The sequence below is a fragment of the Felis catus genome, chromosome B3 (genome assembly GCF_018350175.1).
Source record: "Felis catus isolate Fca126 chromosome B3, F.catus_Fca126_mat1.0, whole genome shotgun sequence".
Classification (NCBI taxonomy): Eukaryota; Metazoa; Chordata; class Mammalia; order Carnivora; family Felidae; genus Felis; species Felis catus.
Genome location: NC_058373.1, coordinates 43,813,082 through 43,830,883, shown reverse-complemented (window position 1 = coordinate 43,830,883; position 17,802 = coordinate 43,813,082). Strand labels below are relative to the sequence as shown.

General features: G+C 43.4%; 1 protein-coding gene and 1 long non-coding RNA gene across 2 annotated transcripts in view; both read right to left on the bottom strand.

Moving 5' to 3' along the window:
• Positions 1-17,802, bottom strand: part of RORA (RAR related orphan receptor A) — a 718,773-nt gene that overhangs the window by 441,697 nt on the left and 259,274 nt on the right. The window lies entirely within an intron of this gene.
• LOC111560813 lies at positions 14,612-17,738 on the bottom strand. Its single transcript, XR_002742907.2, has 2 exons — positions 16,326-17,738; positions 14,612-15,822 (listed from the first exon to the last, which is right to left on the bottom strand). It is a non-coding gene; the product is annotated as an uncharacterized LOC111560813 (long non-coding RNA).

The following is a 17,802-nucleotide window of genomic DNA, read 5'->3' as shown; positions in this document are numbered from 1 at the left end:
AAGCACTAAATTTAGTTGGGAGTAAATAATTAACCAGAGATGTGATCTCATGTACGTGGTTTTCACCTCCCTGGGCTTCAAGGGTTTTATGGTCTCTAAAAGTGAAAGAGATGGACATAACGGCTCTTAAAGATTTTAAATGGTGTAATTGTGCCATACTTTGATCTCTCCAAGTTCTTTAATGAGTTGGCACCTTACAATCCCACGTAGCTCTTGGGATCCCCCACTTCACCTCCAAGTTAAATCTGGCTAGTCTTAATGTCAACATTTTGTAAAATGGGGTAAAGGGCTCTAAGACACTTGGGGGAAGATTAAGTCATGGTCAACAGGGGACCCTAATGATATGGTACTTCCCAGGCTGATGCTGATGTTCCCTTCTGGACAACAGTAGCCAGTTTCTGTGATGCTCTTATCCAGAGGTGCTTTTGAAAGATCTCCAGTGACTTCTCTGCTTTATTTTTAGTTCCTTGGTGAGTACTTACTTTGTAGCCCAAGAAAATGTTCAGATCTTAAGATGAGGCTTTTTTAAAACTGTTTATTTATTTTGTGAGACAGAAAGAGCGAGTGGGGAGAGGGAGAGAGAGAACACCAAGCAGGTTCCAAGCTCCCAGCACAGAGCCTGACATGGAGCTTTATCTCACAAACCATGAGATCATAACCTGAGCTGAAATCAAGAGTTGGACGCTTAACCTGAGCCACCCAAGTGTCCCTTAAGATAAGCACTTTTTAGGTCACTTTTTTTTTTCAATTATGAGTCATTCAACACATTAACATCTATAACCCCAAGACTCCCTCTCATCATCATTGATTTATTTTTTTCTTCTCTTCAAAGATACTGGAAGTAAGGAAGGACTTCAAATGTTTGCTCCTGAGAAAAAAAGATGGGAAACCCCAAAACCAGTGACTAGCATTGCAGTTATTGCCAAAGCAGTTTTTACAAAGTTAATCACTGATTTTTGCATCATTCACTAGTCCAGTGAACGGGTATACCTCCTGTGCATAAAACCTGCTACGTCTTTGAGCAACCCCTCCTTCCTAAAAGGCTGAATAAAAACTTAATCCAAATATCTTGTGAAGACTCCTCTTAATTTTCCAGAAGCAGTGATTTTTTTTTTTTTTAATTGAGGGGTCTGGCCAGAAACTACAATACCAGCAAAAAGCATAGCTAATGGTAAATAACTATTTATGGAGGCCCTAGTAATGGTCAGGTACTCTGAGCACAGTGGATTTTTCAAACCTTCTAACTGGATGTGGAAACTGCGTTGTAGTGAGTTCATGTCACAAGCTCAAGGCCACCCAGCTTGTAAGCAGCAGAGCTCAAATATACACCCATGTCAGACCAAATCCAAAATCAATGCTCTTTCCCCTATTGCTTATTTGCAAATATGAGAACCAGGCTTCTGTTTACATTTCTATTCACAAGGCTCATTACGTGTGTTAAGCAAGATGTTCTGCAATTATTTGCCCACAAATAAAAAAGGTATGTGTTTAGGGTTCTCATGTCTTGTACTTTGCTTCACATTAGTGATGTAGCCTCAGGCACACATTCGTGTAAGCAGTGACCTGTAATCAGTTTGTAAGATTATCCGTTAAAATAATTTCCCTGTTACCGACGATGCTTAGTGCGCAGCTGTCAGAACACGGTGCACACCTTTTGTGCTCATACACACCAACACTTAAGTTTTCTCTGTACCTTGGGTCTATCCACCTCTAAGACACTCGCTGTCCTTCATCTTTAGATTTATGTGCACAAGTGATAACAGAGACATACACCGGGGCGGGGATGGGGAGGCCCAAGAAAGCTGCGCATAACGAGAGAGAAAAAGACACAAACATTCACGACTCCAAGGTTGGACCCTGCTGCCCTTACACATTATGGAATAAACAAGGCTAATCACATTATGAAACCCACAGAGCCCTTTCAGAGTTTAAATAGCAGCTCACTGAAGGCCAAATGTATTATATTTTCTTGTAGTATGGTTGAATAACAACTTTTGTTCTCAACGAGCCCTCTCTTTTGCTACTGCTTCACCCAAATGGAGATAACTGGAGACACGGGATACATGTAGCCGTCTTTGCTGCCTTTGTGCCCACATCCAAGCTCACAAAGTTACACACAGCAGCATCTTCGGAGTTTGAGACCTGCTAGTGGTCGAGAAAGAAAGGTGCCTTTGCCACAGTGTTGTGAGGAAAACAGCCTGTCAGGTTCTGTAGGACACTTGAAAACGGGACTGACTGCCAGGCTTAGAATCGGATTTTTCACGTTCCTTCTATTTTTCACATTTTGAATTAGCTTAAGAGCGTCATTTCTGATCTATTCCATCTCGTTCTGGCTCTCGTCGTCACTTTTCTGAGGAGCTCTTAGGCTTTGCTGTAATCAAGGTCATACTTTAAAAGGGGTGTTATTTCTTGATCAGGATTCTGAGATGATTATGTTTTCAGTGGGAAGGTTCAGCTACTGTCTCAGAGGACAGGGCTAATGAGGGCAAGACTGAAAAGGGCCTCAGCCCAGCAAGGGCCTGAAACAGTCCCTATTCTCCACGTATGACATTTTTAACCACAGCTGGCTATCTCGGGGACCCGGCAAGTGTGTCTATAACACGAGGATAAATAGATCACCGCCGCTCGCTAAACAAACCATAAAACAGAGAGGCCTTTGCCGCGGTCGATTGGCCGACCATCACGGTGAAAGGAAAACCACACACACACACACACACACACACACACACACACACACACACTCAAGGTCATCCAGCTGTCAGGGAAATCCTATAAACTGAAGCATTGCAACACAGACTGAACATGAGAAGTACCTGGGGAGCTTTAAAAATTCCTAAAGCCCAGCCCCCGCCACTCCCATTCCCCAGGAGTCTGATTTGGAGCTGAGATGGGGCTTGGGCCTCAATATGATTTAAAAGTCCCCCAGAGATTCGCATGCACAACTAGAACAAGGCACCCTGCTCTAGACCCAGCCGGCCTCTGTGAATGCTGCACCAGGCACTCAGCACATACTGCTTTCGCGGTCACAGCCATAGGTGGATAAATCCCAAATCGGTGCATGGTAAACAGCACTACCCAGATTTCCTGAATCCCGTATTTCTAGAGGGCAGGAAACCATTTCCAATGGGTGTCCCTGCAAAAGGCTAGAAATATGTCGGCAACAGGAGTAACACTTAAAACCGCATGCCAGACTCCGTGGCCGAGGGTGCTCCAGGCCCGAGGTGGTCTGAGCCCCCACTGACAATGACCTGGGTTTAGCACCAGGCAGACAGACCATCAGCGCCTCTATGGGGTCCACCGCTCGGAGGTGCAACAGATGCTCGAGAGGAGCACGATGTATAGAATGAAACACAACCAAAGCCAAACAGCCCACTTTGGCTTTAGGACAGAAACTGCCCAGAGCTGGTCGGCTTACAGGCAGAGGGGAGAAAGGTTATTGCTGGATATATGCAGTGAATTCAGCAAGTGGGAGCTGGGGTGGACAGAAACCTATAAAGTAGCATTTGCCTCCCCACACTCACTTGGAAAATCCAAGCTCATCATCATATAAACCGCATGTCATGGGGGGGAAATGGGAATTCTCACGTCTCTTTTTTAAGGGAAATATGTATTGCAAGGTTCCTGCTGGAGGGAGCTGGGCACCGCAGGACTGACATCTCTGGGGACGGAGAAGAACGTTGGCTCCCTACATTCAGGCAGGTAGTGCCATCTGGCCGACACATGGCTGGCTTGCCTCCAGGAGACAGTGGCTTGCCTGAGCTCCTGTCAGGGGAAATGTTGCTATATCGTGGCTGCCGCAGATGAGAAGGTGAGGGAAAGAATGAAGCTCTCCAGGCTATAGCCGCCAAGAACAGAGCTACTTAGAAGAAATGAGGCTCCTCACTGTTCAGGGAGAAAAGGGGCTCTTTCTTAAATTCCTTCCATTTAATACTCACCCCTCCCCCACTCCCCAGCAACATACACAAAAAGATGTTCCGTCAAGAAGTGTTAGCCGACATGAAGAGATACAGTCAAACCTGTATTTGGGAAAAGGGGAAATGACTGGTTCAGGCGAGGGGCATTTCCTTGGCAAAGGAAGACAATTCACACTTAGATGAGCTCTGCTCATCCAAGACAGTGCATGTGGCGAGGCCTGAAATCACGAGGTCACCTCTGTCTGTGAGGAAGACAGGACCACCTAAAGTCACCTCATCGGCCAAAAGAGCTAGAGACAAACAAAGTTGTCTACCCAGTTTCTACTCCATGAGACCAACTGGGTCTGAATCCTGTCCCTTTTCGCCCAGGAAATGGTGATCATGAGGTCAGCCAGCAGCTGGACACTTTGAAGACTCAGGGGTATATAGCAGGGTCCCCACTTGGAGTTCAAGGAGGGCTCACCCTAGGATTCAAGCAGGTCTGGAAGAGAGGTAACACTTGATGTGAGTTAAACGCAGCATGAATCGAAGAGCCTCCAGGATGGCAATCTATTTTCCAAAGGAAGAGTGAATCAAATACACCTTTTGAGACTGGGCCAGGATCAGGGAAAGGGGTGATTCTGAGTGGAGCACTTCATTCTTTGCCCCAACGTCATGTGCCTCATGGGAGAACAGCCACGACTGCATGGTTGACTAGAAATGAAATAAAAAAAAAAGAACGATTTCCCAAAAATCATGAATGGCACCTAGCAAAAATGAGGGCATCTTGGCTGCTTTGCTGCTGGCAGGCTCAGTGGTGGGAGCTGGTACCTGAGCAAGGTTACTGGCAGGAAGTACAATGGTGATGGCCATTTTGAATGCCAGGGCACAGAGTCTCAAAGCCCTTGGAGCAGCCATCTGTGGGCATCAGAAGTCAACAGGCAGCAGCAACACCACCCCCACAGTCACCCATAGGCATCTCTGGTGGTAGATGATGTTTTACTTGGATACTAGGTCCACACTGCTATATTTCAGCATCAACAGCTTCAGACAATGTCACCACTAAGAGCCATCGGTAACATGAAGGCAGCCAAAATGACCAGGTTGCCTGAAATATGCCGCAAGATTAAAAAAAAAATCAGGGAAGGGGAGGAATTAAAGTTCTTTCCAGAATAGGTGGGAGCACAACTATTTGCAGACCCTATTTTTTATTCCCAGGCAAATATGACCCAAGAAATACAAGTCACTAGTGTTAAAGAAGAAAAATAAAACTGAAGGAAAACACTTGTCTCCTTTTCCTTGTGATGCAAATGCGAGGCATCATCCATTTAAAAGAACCAAAATCCGTTTCTTCTTTCCCCTCCAAAATGCCAACACTTACAAAGGAGTTATAGGAGTCACTTCTGGAAGGCAAAATACTCTCCATGGTTCATTACCTCAGCCACTAAACTAATAGTCACTAAAAATAGATGAAGTTCCCAGCTAGTGCTAGCCTCTGTCAGGGATAAGTAACAACAACACTTAATTTATGCCAGACATTTTAACGTAAGCAACCTCGTTTAATCTTATGACCTCACTGTGACAAGCAGCATTTATTCCTACTTTAAAGATGGGAAAATTGAGGCTTAGAGAGGTTGAGTGGCTTGGCCAAGATCATCCAAATATTAAGGGACAGAACCAGGTCACACACTTGGATCCAATTGTAGCTCCAGATGCTTTTCATCCCCTACAACCATTCCCCCATGGGGAGTACAAAGACATGTCCCTACTTACTCCCTGCTTTTAAGAAACGCTATTAACCCCTTATTGGACAGAGCACTTGCAAATATCTTCTCTCGCTCCATGGGTTGCCTTTTCATTTTGTAGATGGTTTCCGTTGCTGTGGGGAAGCTTTTAAGTTTGATGTAGTCCCAGTAGTTTATTTTTGCTTTTGTTTCCCTTGCCTGAGGAGACAGATTCAGAAAAATATTGCTAAGGCTGATGTGTAAGACATTACTTCCCAAGTTTTCTTTTACAAGTTTTATGGTCTCAGGTCTTACATTTAGCTCTTGAATCCATTTTGAGTGTATCTTTGTGTATGGTGAAAGAAAGTGGCTCAGTTTCACTCTTCTCCATGTAGCTGTCCAGTTTCCTCACCACCATTTATTGAAAAGATTGTCTTTTCCTCACTGTATATTCTGCCTCCTTTGTTGTAGATTAATTGACCATGTATGCGTGGGTTATTTCTGGGCTCTCTATCCTGTTCCATTGATCGGTGTGTCTATTTTTCTGTTAGTACCATACTGGGGTTAATATCCAAAATATATCAAGAACTCATACAACTCAACACCAAAAGAATAATCCAATTAGAAAATGGGCAGAGAACCTGAAGAGACATTTTTCAAAAGAAGACATACAGATGGCCAACAAACATATGCAAAGATGCTCAACATCACTAATCATTAGGGAAATGCAAATTAAAACCACAATGAAATAACACTTCATACAGTCAGAATAGTGAGCATCAAAAAGACAAGAAATAACAAACGTTGGCAAGGAAATGAGAAAAGGGAACTCTCATGCACTGTTGGTGGAAATGTAAATTGGTGCAGCCACTGTAGAAAATAGTATGGAGGTCCCCCCCCCCAAATTAAAAATAGAAATACCATATGATTCAGTAATTCAACTACTGGGTATTTATCTGAAGAAAACAAAAACACTAATTTGAGAAGAAGTATGCACTCCTATGTTGCCTGCAGCACGATCTACAGCAGTCAAGATACGGAAGCAAGCCAAGAGCCTACTGGCAGATGAAAGGATAAAGAAGATGTGAGACAGACATACACACACACACACACACACACACACACACACACACACACGAATATTACTTAGCCACAAAAAGGAATGATATCTTGCTATTCGAGATGTCATGGCTGGACCTTGAGGGTACTGGGCTAAAGCAAAGTCAGTCAGACTGAGCAGACATGTACCACATGATTTCACTTACATATGGCATCTAAAAACAAAACAAACAAAATCAGAAAGATTCAAATGCAGAGAACATACTGTTGGTTGCCAGGAGGGAGGTGGGTGGGGAATGGGTGAACTAGGTAAAGTAGATTAAGAGGTCCAAGCTTCAATAATAAAATAAAGAGGTTGTAGGGGTGTAAAGCACAGCACTAGGAATATAGTCAATAATACTGTAACAACTCTGTATGGTGACAGATGCTAAGTATACTATTGTGGTGACATTTCACAATGTCTATAATTGTTGAATCACTATGGTGAAACTAACGTAATATTGTATGTCAACTACACATCAATAAAAAAAGAAGTCATGAGACCCAAACTCATGTAAACAATTAGAAAGCAGAGCTTGGTTGTATTTTCCCCTAGCTCCAAAAGATGGGTGCTAAAGGGAATGAGATACCATAATTCAGGCAAGAAGAGATCAATGAAGGCTGCAATTGTCAGAGAGTTGTTCTAGGGAGGGTGAGGTATGAGAATTTTAATAGGCAAACAGAGAGCAGGCAGGGTTGAGTTGAAGTGTATTCTGAGCATTGAACGAGAAGAAATATGAGCGGTCTTTCTAAGCGGAACCAGCACTATAATACAGGATAATGGTGCTGTCCACTCATTCATTCTCTTACAAAGATCTGCGAAGTCCCTAGCATGTGCCAAGCACTTTGCTACACCCAGGAGGACATGCATCTAAGTCATGGTCTCTCCCTCGAGAAGCTCCTAGCCTACTGCAGTGAGGCAGCTGAACCACACGTGATCCCCAGGCCAGCCAAATTGTCTCGCACCATCCACAATGAAAACGTTGCAAGCTGCCAGTCCAAATCTTGCTTGGCTTCTCCAGTCAGGCTGTTTATCAGCACTGCCTCACAGAGATAAAACCTCTCAATATAGAGCTAAAGGGGAAAAAACTCAGCATGTAAAAATAAACTGCCCAAATAGTGTTCCCTCGACGCTGTATTTGGCATCCAGTATTACTACACACCAGAGAAAGCCACACAGCTCTGGACTTGCTCACGGAGCAGCTGTGAAGTGTGGGGACACAAAGCACCAACACAGAGACCCCTCCGCTTCTGTTCTAACTGCTGCAGCCTCATCTGAACTCTGGAGCTAGACTAGACGCTCCGCCGCAGGATACAGATCGAGGGGATGCTTTTTAACCTCCCTGTCACATGGTGCCGTGTTGCACTTGCCACAGATCCCACGGTAGGGTGTTAGAGACGGCACTGACACACTCCTACCCACCTTCAGCGTAACATTTCCCGCTCGGCAGCTCCTTACATCTTCATCTGAACTTGGTTTGTAAGTGAAATCAACTGATAAAGCTTCCATTTCATACCATCTGCTGTGTGCCACCAACACTGGTTTTGCAAAAGGGATGAGAAGGATCTTTTAAGACTATGGGAATGTTCAGGATAGTTTCAAGCTCTGTAGGCTAGAAGGTGAATCTTGACTCCAAGAGTTTCTGGGCACACTCAAAGGGGAGACTTTCTATACACACCTAAGGGTAGGACTCTAATCCTCCTTACACATGGATGATAAAAGATTTTGCTTTGTTGAGGTTACGTTTTAGGAGGAGGGTCCTTATTTGGATTTGCTACCCATCACTTATTGACCTGTGTGTCTTCTAGATTTAATGCCACTTCTTCTGGAACATTCTTCTATGACTCCTCAGGGAGAACTAGTTATTTTCTCTTGGGAATCTCAAGTACTTTATGAGTCTTATTCAGCTCTTATCACATTCTGAGGCAAATGATGAGCTCTTTGAGGGAATGGACCAGTTTCGCTTCTCTTTGCGACCATTCAGTAACTGGCACATTTTAATTCAATCGGCAATTACTGAAAAAATTGGGCATTTCTCTCCCGTTATTTCTTGCATTGACTTGCACATTTTTTTTCCATTTTTTCAACTTTATTTATTTTGGTAGAGAGAGAGGGGCAGAGAGGAGGGGCAGAGAGAGAAGGAGAGAGAGAAACCCAAGCAGACTCCACATTGTCAGCAGAGAGCCCGATGTAGGGCTTGAAGTCATGAACCATGAGATCATGACCTGACCTGAAATCAAGACTCGGGCACCCAACCAACGGAGGCACCATGACACCCCTGGGTTTTACATTTTTTAAAAACAGTCTTCATTTATATGTATTAAGTATATTATTACAATTGCTGGGATTTCAGATTAAGAACTATTAACATGATTCCACAATACATCTAAAGCCTATGTTGGTTATATATTCGATTCTCAATACATTTTATTTTTATTAAATTTGTTTTAATGTTTATTTATTTTTGAGAGAGAGAGAGACAGAGCATGAACAGGGGAGGGTCAGAGAGAGGGAGACACAGAATTTGAAAGAGGGTCCAGGCTCTGAGCTGTCAGCACAGAGCCCGACACGGGGCTCGAACTCACGGACCATGAGATCATGACCTGAGCTTAACCGACTGAGCCACCCAGGCGCTCCTCGACTCTCAATACATTTTAGCTGTTGAACTGTTATCATATAGAAGTTTAATTGGACATTGACTTTACACCTTCAAGATTCCTGGTGCTAACTGTCATGCAATTATTTTCAACAAGATGCTAAATACTCTTGTGAATTCAACACAAAGTAAGAACTCACATTTCTACAGTAAGAAGGATTTCATGAACTGTTTTCACCAAGTTGTGACTGTTGCACATTGCTGGTAAAGCAGTGGAGGCTCACCCAGTCTATCAGAGACTACAGAGGAAGCTCTTAATTAAGGGCATGAGTCTGTGGCCCAAGCACTGGAAGTCATGGGTATGAGGCCTGGCTCTTTATTAGACATAAGGTCACGAACAAGTTATCTAAACTTTCGGATGGGCAATTTCTGCATCTACAAGATGGGATAATAACCCTTGTCATGAAGGCAGGATGTATCTGAAGGAGGATGGGACCCAACCAAGAATCCCAACTTTCAATCCTGACAGTCCCGATGCCTCTCTAGTTCTTCCTTGTGGCACTGTTTTTAGTTTATCCATTTTGTTTATTCCATTGAGAACAGAACAGTTTACATACATACACTCTCCAAAGGGGCCAGAGGACGTCTGAAATTACAATAATGGTAGGCAAGCTTTTACGTAGGATGGTGCATTACTGAAAACAGAAAATCAGAAAACACATTGTAATCACTGGCACCATTTTAAACAAGATTGCTTTACATGGTTTTGTTTTCTTTCTTGTTAGATAATTTCACCAGCAGGTTTATAACAGAAGGAAGCAGGGGAAGTAGATTCTCTGGCTGGAAATTTGATAGCATTATGTTCAGTGATGAATAGAAGTATTTCTCTTATTTTGATCATGCCTCGCCCACAGTATGAACTCGATAAACACTTGTTCAATCGAATTATTATCACAATAGCTTGTTGCCTTTTTTTTCACTAAGCAATAATAACTTTCATTTGTATAATGCTTTATAGCTTACAAAGCACATTCTTCATGTATTACCATTTTATCCTCACAGCAATTCCAAAAGGGAGATATTAATTTCTTTATTTTACAAAACAGGAAGCAGAAGCCCAGGTAAGTTAGATAATGTGCCCAAGGTCAAAATTACTCACAAGGTGTTGGCCTGTTAGGAAAACAATGACAATTTAGAAGAAAACTGGTCTTTCAAGGGAAGAAGTATAGGAGAACGGTTTAAGAGTAGGGGCTTTGTAGGACACCTGAATGGCTCAGTTGGTTAAGCGTGACTTTGGCTCAGCTCATAATCTCGCAGTTAGTGGGGGTTCATGGGTTTGAGCCCTGCATCTGCTTGGGATCCTCTGTCCCCTCTCTCTCTGCCCCTCACATGTTCCCTCTCAAAAATGAACAAACATTAAAAAAAAAAAAAAGAGTAGAGACTTTGAACACCAACTGTCTAGGTTCAAATCTTGCCTCTACTATGAACCAGCTCTGTGACCGGGCACATGTTATGTAAACATCCCATATTTCAGTCTCCTGTGGGAAACAAAATTAACAATAGTAGCTACCTTGGAGCGTGTTAGTCAGGATGACTTGGGTCAAGTGCTTGGCATTTACTACGTACCCAATGTAAGGACTCAATAAACAGTAACTGCCGTTGTTATTATAATTACTCCTCCTATCCTGGGAAAAGTAGCTTATCAAGTCCCATCATCTCTTCAACCACCAAATATATAGCCAGTCTATCAGAAATTGTAGAGGGAACTATGAGTTAGAGCCATGAATCTATGACTCAAACACTGGAAGTCCTGAGCCTAAGTCCCATTCTTGATCAGGTATGAGGTCATGAACAAGTTATCTAAACTTTCTGATGGTCAATTTCTGTATCTATAAAGTGGGCTAATAACCCTAGTCACATCAGCCCTATAGTATTGCTGTACAGATTAAATCAAGTGAGATCTGCAGAGAAGGTACCATAAAGTCTATAAGGTATGATACAAACGGCTTCATGTATTTTTCATGCATTCCATCCACCCATTCATTCATAGACTGTTAGCAGCATCCTTGCCAAGTGCCAGCCACTGCACTAAAGAGTGGTGATTCAAAAGTGAGTTAGGATCGCAGGGGAGACAGACACGCACAATGATAAATGACTGACTATACTATGATATGAATTCAAGTCAGGTATTATTACAATGTGCCTATTACTGAAATAGATACCGTGGGGGCTACACGAGCACTTAAAAAATGTGAACACAGCCTACGATCCTTTTGGAGAGAAGACTAACATCCTCTCAACACCCACGGTTAGGAACTTTGCCAGGAAAGGCAGGTGAGGATTCCACTGTGCCTACCATCTTTCTTCCAGCATGAAAGAACTAGTAAATCCAAGAGGTCTTTTTAGAAACGGTTCCATCCATTCCCTGACACCATTTAACCCCTTGGCTCTTTTTCCCAGCAATGCAATGGTGGAGCCCACCGTCCAGGATTTGTTGTTTCTTTAAATAGACACTTACTGATGACCCACTTATTGATAACCCGAGTTATTGTGCCTGGTAAACAAAGACACAAGGGCCACTTTGCTCAGGCCCTGCAGAGAGCTGCGGTTCGGCAGAACAGACAGACTCACACACTAATGATTCCAGAAGAAGGCGCTCATGGTTGAGATACAGGTAGGCAAAGGGCTCAACGTGAAAATGGACAAAGTCCACCTGGAGGCCAGAGAAGGGTTCCTAGAGGAGATGCCACTTCATCTTGGTCTTCAATGGTAAGATATAATTAGATGGGAGCAAAGGGGAGGGTGATAGAAAAAGGAGAAGCACCAACAGGGGCAGAGACTACTCTGGAAGAATTACCCATTTACCCCAGGAAACTGCTACATGTTCCTCTCAAATGTAAATACTTGGTCTCACAATATCATCCCATCAGGTCACCTGCCTTTCATGGTTTGTCTTATAAGGAGCTTTATAAACATAATAAATATTCAAAAGTATCTACGTGATATGTTTGATTTCAGAGCCCTCTTTTATTTTCCGCAACCAGAATACTTTGAGAAGGGGATAATGAGTGATCTGCTTTGATTCAATGTCTCCTTTGAAATAGTGCATGTACTTTATTTCTCCAATTGGATAAAGAATCATTCCGAAACCTGACTATGGGAGCATGCAAATATAAAATCTGAACTAGATTTCTGGGTGGTCAAAAGTTCCTATCTCATTACAGAAGATGTTTGGTATAAATATTAACTTTCTTAAAGTGGTGATGGCAGTGATTTCATACAAAGGATGTTCATACTGGATTAAACATCAGACTCAAATTACCTGAGCCTTTGCATGTATGGACAATCAAATTCCATTTCATCCTGATAAAAAGAGCCATTCTGGATTTAGCAGACTAATGTGGTCTGCTGCCTCTTTACCCAAACTTATGACTATCTACAATATTACTATGGCCTAACTGCCTTGGCTAGAGGTAGGGAAGGAGGAAAATGGGATTTTATAATATCCTATACGATATAAATTCTGCCCCAATAAATGACTATTTATTAAGTTCCTACTATGTGCGAACATGAGATAGATGCTCTTTTAATCCTACCTCTCTGTACTCAATCTTCCCAACCCCCCTGAGGAACCTCAAGCACAAAGGGATTAAATTGTCTTATTCGAGGTCAGGTAACTAGGACTTGGCAATGGCTGTCACGAGGAATAAATGAGATAAAACATATGTTAAATGCCTAGCATGGGAACTCACAGCTAAGCAATAATGGTGGCCATTGCTGTCATTAAGAAAATCGAACTCAGCTTACGTCCACCAAATGAATTACTTGGAAAATGTACTATGCCTGAAGGGGCCTCCTGATTGTTGGTTACAATAGGACACCATCCCAGTTGTCCATTCAACAGCTTTGCAGAGCAACTTGGCTCAGGCACATTCTTGGGTGGCTGGCAACATATGACAGAGAAGCAAGGACCCTGACCATTCTGAGCCATGTGAGGTGGAATCTCTCCCAACAAACCAGAGTACCAAAACCCTTCGGACACTGCTCATGTCTGCAAAGTGGCACACCCATTAAAACTCTACCTGCTAATAGATCGTTATGAACACATTCCAAGGCTAATTACGTGGAGGATTGTGGAAACTTCAAAACCAGGATTACCAGCCTCTACAACACAGCCAATCTTATTGGGCACTTTTGTGAAGAAGGAATAGAAATTAAGTGTTCCTTTTCTCTTTTTTTTTTCGGTCTATTGGACAGAGGACTGTATTAGATATTCTGTGACCACTTGCCTCTGTATGACAGGTAGAGTGACAAATGGAAATATAGATCCAAAGAGGTCAAGGTAAGTATTTTTAAAACCATGGTTTTCCTGAAACATTCAGATAACTGCAGATAAAGTGGGCAGCTTCACCTGCCCACTTTTGAGTTCTGCAACTCTGAAGGAGGCTCAAGAGACCTGGGCTTGAATCCTAGTTCAATCATGAATTTGATAATGACTTTGTGCCAATATCCTCATAGGTAAACTTAGGCAGTAGACAAAATCAGAGGGTCCTGAAGCTCTACAGAACACAAATACTAAGAAATACTGCCAAGAGCCATAACATGAAAGAGTTCTTCACAAAAATAAAAAAAACAACACAAAAGCAACAACAACAAAAAAAACCCCATAAATTGGGCTCATGCTTATATCCCTTTCTTGGAGAGTCACAATGCTAATGGTAGCATATTAGAGACTCTGAAATTCCTGTGGCAAACAGACCCATTATTGTCGCTCAAGTAATCATTTCCAAATTTAGTAGACTGTGACATGTAACACCTTAAAACATCTTCGGAAACTGGTAGAACACACTTTTAAAAATACTCAATGATCCTGAAGGTTCCTTCTGCTGCTGGATTCCATGATCCTCAGAAGGAGGGTTCCCTTTTGCCATGTATGTTTATGGTAGAGACACATCTAGGAACATCTTTCTCAATTCCTCTCCCATCCAACACTTAAGACCTCATCATTGCTCATTGCTGGGTTTGGAAATGGGGTTTGTGGGGCTCACCATAGGAGAGGCTGCCCTCTCCTGCAGCCTTTCCTGCAGCCAATGAGGACTGTAAAAGTTTTCCTTAAAAGTCCTCAAAGCAAATGGAAATAAGACTTTCTGTGGAATGAGGAAGACATTTTCTGAAACTAGGATCTGAGATTCTGGACACTTCTTCCCAGGTTATGGAGACATCTGGCTTCCTATTTCTTTCACTGCTACAAAGACTAGTTTTTTGAGGCCCCTTCCCACTCCAAAATTACAGGATTCCATAGAGACAAGTTAAAGAAAGTGGTTTTTTTTTTTTTTACTTTATCATAAAAGCATCAGCGTATGGCTGATGCATTTGACAAACATGTTGGTCTTATGAAATCCCTGTGACCAAGACAGCCGCCAGAAGCAAATACACCAGTTGTTTCCTCCTCCGTCTTTCCAAAGCAGCCACAACGCTGGCCGACCCTCATAAGAAGGAGGTGCTGGAGTTTCCTAGTTGGCACTTTATCACTAACTGAGGTCACACATTTCCCATCTGATTCAAAATAAAACACCCGCTCCAAAAGTTGTCCAACTGATGCTTTGGCCCATTGAGATGGCCGATTAGATGTCTGCCCATCGGATCTAATAAGGGGGCTGGCAACTACAGGTTCAAATGACCAGGAAAGATGAACCAATGCCACACGAGTTTCCCCTGGCAAGACATTTTCACCAGGTTACAGTACGCCCCTCCCATTTGACCAGTTCTGTTCTTGGCTTTCCCATGAGCTTTGTATCACCAGCCACCATCACCACATTTTAGCTACGTGCTTTCTAGGTGGTATTTTGGGGAATCTTCAAGACAACCTTATGAGACAGGCACTATTATTATCATTTTACAAGTAGGGAGACTGAGGAAGAAAGAGGCTAAGTAACTTACTCAAGGTCACAGGGATAGGAAGCAGAGCTGGGATTTAAGAACATGCCATCTCTCTTCAGTCTTCTCTCATAACTACCAGTTTCTATAAGCTTTATTTACCGTGTCATCCTCTCTAACATGTGACCACATCAAGGTCAAGTGCCAATGTCACATCCTTCAGAGAACACTTTTTCCACGTTCTTAGTCCCCCCACCCCCCCACCACCTTTTCCCTCTTTGCTACCCTCTCTCACTCACCTTCTATGCCCTGGGCTGTGTCATGCTGATGTTGGTGTCTATGGCTTCCATTAATTTTTTTTAAGTTTTTCTTCCAGTAAGTTAGCATACAATCTTAGGCTCATTTTTTTTTTTTTAAGTTTTTATTTTAATTCCAGTTTGTGTATGGCCTCTGATCCAACGGTGAGCCTCCTCAAGTCAGGGATCAAAAATTACTACAATGTCCGGCATAGTACTACGTGCACGGCACAAGCCGCCGAACAGAAACCTGTTCACAGATGAGTTCTCTGAGGCCTTACGAAGGTACTGGACCCTTTTCAACCTTCCCATAGCTGCCATACAAACATACCTGGTCCTGAAAGCCAAGATCCACAAGAAAAGAAATAGAAGTTACCAAGAGGAAAATGTTTACCATCCAATTATGGACATGACAGAGACTTAAAAGTTGAGTACTGATCGTACGAAGCAACCACATTTGTGCCCACGTGAAAGGTCTGAGCCGCTACTTTCGATCTGGCCTAGGATATATATGGGCACAAGCCTCTTCCCTTTGAGAGATGTCTCTGGCTATGAATGGGCCAAAGCAAGGAGGAGGGAGGAGGGGGAAGAAGCTGTTACGGCTTTAATGGTTAAATCCACAGATAGATGTTGTCAGCCTGGCCTGGCTCCAGGAGCACCGAGAACCGCCCGCACAAGCCGACCACGAGCACATGCTAAGTTGACGGGCAGTGTAACAAGACACAGATTGTATAACTGAAGGTAAGTGCAAAGCCCTCATCAAGTGTATGTTCCCTGGGGTCCCAGCCTAAAACCAGTAACTGATACAGCCACCACGCGGATGGATTTACATATACATACATGGACGGTCTGCACATAAGTAAGTAGCAAGGTGCCGGGGTTTGGGTTTTGCTTGGCACGGAGCACCGGCTGCAGGTGGGTGGATCGTCCCGGGACACGGAAAGGAGACCTGGTCCTGACAAAGTGCAGCTTTCTTCCTAGAAACTGGAGGATGCGAGCGGCCTGATTTGAATTCTGAGTGCCTTTGCCTTTCTGGAAGTTTTTCAGTTGGGCTTTCTTCTTTAATGCCTTCAATTATCACAGTTCAAATGATTATATTCCCAGCACCTCCACCCAATAGCCGCAGAAGTTTGGCATTTCCTGTACCGACTAGAAAATGACCTGGCAGCGGGCTGAGCGTAAGCCTGGCTCTTGAGCTTTTTTTCTGATGCAGCCTTTAATTTATTTTTTCGTCCCCTCTCTCTCTTTCTAACTGCTAGGGAAATAAGAGATTAGTGCAGATGGATGGAAATATTTTTTCTGTCTCAGCATTTGCTGTTGAACCCAAATACTAGGAAGGTTCTCATATGGTGTTTCCAGCAGCATGGAAATTCCCCAGTCCATCCTAAACTGTAATCACCTGGTCCCAGAGGGAACACACAGCTCAAAGCTGGCCTTTTCTGAGTATAGTCCCTAAGAGTTCTATTTGACGCTGTAGCATTTCTCCCTCTTCCATTTTATCTTGGCCATTTCTGAGCTGTCCTCAGCACACTAGTACACTGCCTCAGATACCAGGACATGAACACTTGCCAACCTGAGCATGTCCACCTGCCCAAACACGGGTGTTGACATGCAATGATATTCACGGCTCCCGTGAGCCATTACTGAAACACTCACTAGAAAGGGTGATTTTAGTCTCGAAAGGCCCTAGACTGAAAGGGCCTATAGTCAAACCGGGAAAACGGAAGAGTGGCTCAGAAGAACTGGCAACAAGAGGCCAAGAAATGGCAGAAAGTAGGTGTGACAGGCATTCAAAGGGAATTAGACGGTTGCAGGAGATGGTGAAAACAATATGGAGACGATGCCATCCACAGGCATGAAGAACAGAGAGGGTCTTAAAAGGTGGGGAGAGTATTCCTGGTACGAGTGAATGCCTCTCACACCTGCCACGCTTCCTACTGCCAGGACACCTATAAACAGTGACCAAACCATCTACCATCCATTTACTCACACTTGTGAGGAAGCTATAACGATCTCAGTTTACACTCAGAAGACACTGAAGTTTTCCGAGGGTAAATGGCTTGCCCCCAAGTTGAACAGCTAATAGGGGAGATCAGTTCTCATTCTGGTCTGGGCTTTTGTACCCTAAGGCACGAAGTCAGAAGCCTGAGTAAGTGTGTCTCATGTGGGTGGTGATGGTGTAGGAGCGCCTCTGTTCATCACAATGCAAGCAGGGGACATGGGTCACAGGCACTGTCCACTATGCAGAGATCTCACACAGGAACAGCGGTAATGCTGAACGGAGGAAGTGGGCAGTGGGAGCAAATGGCTGAAAACT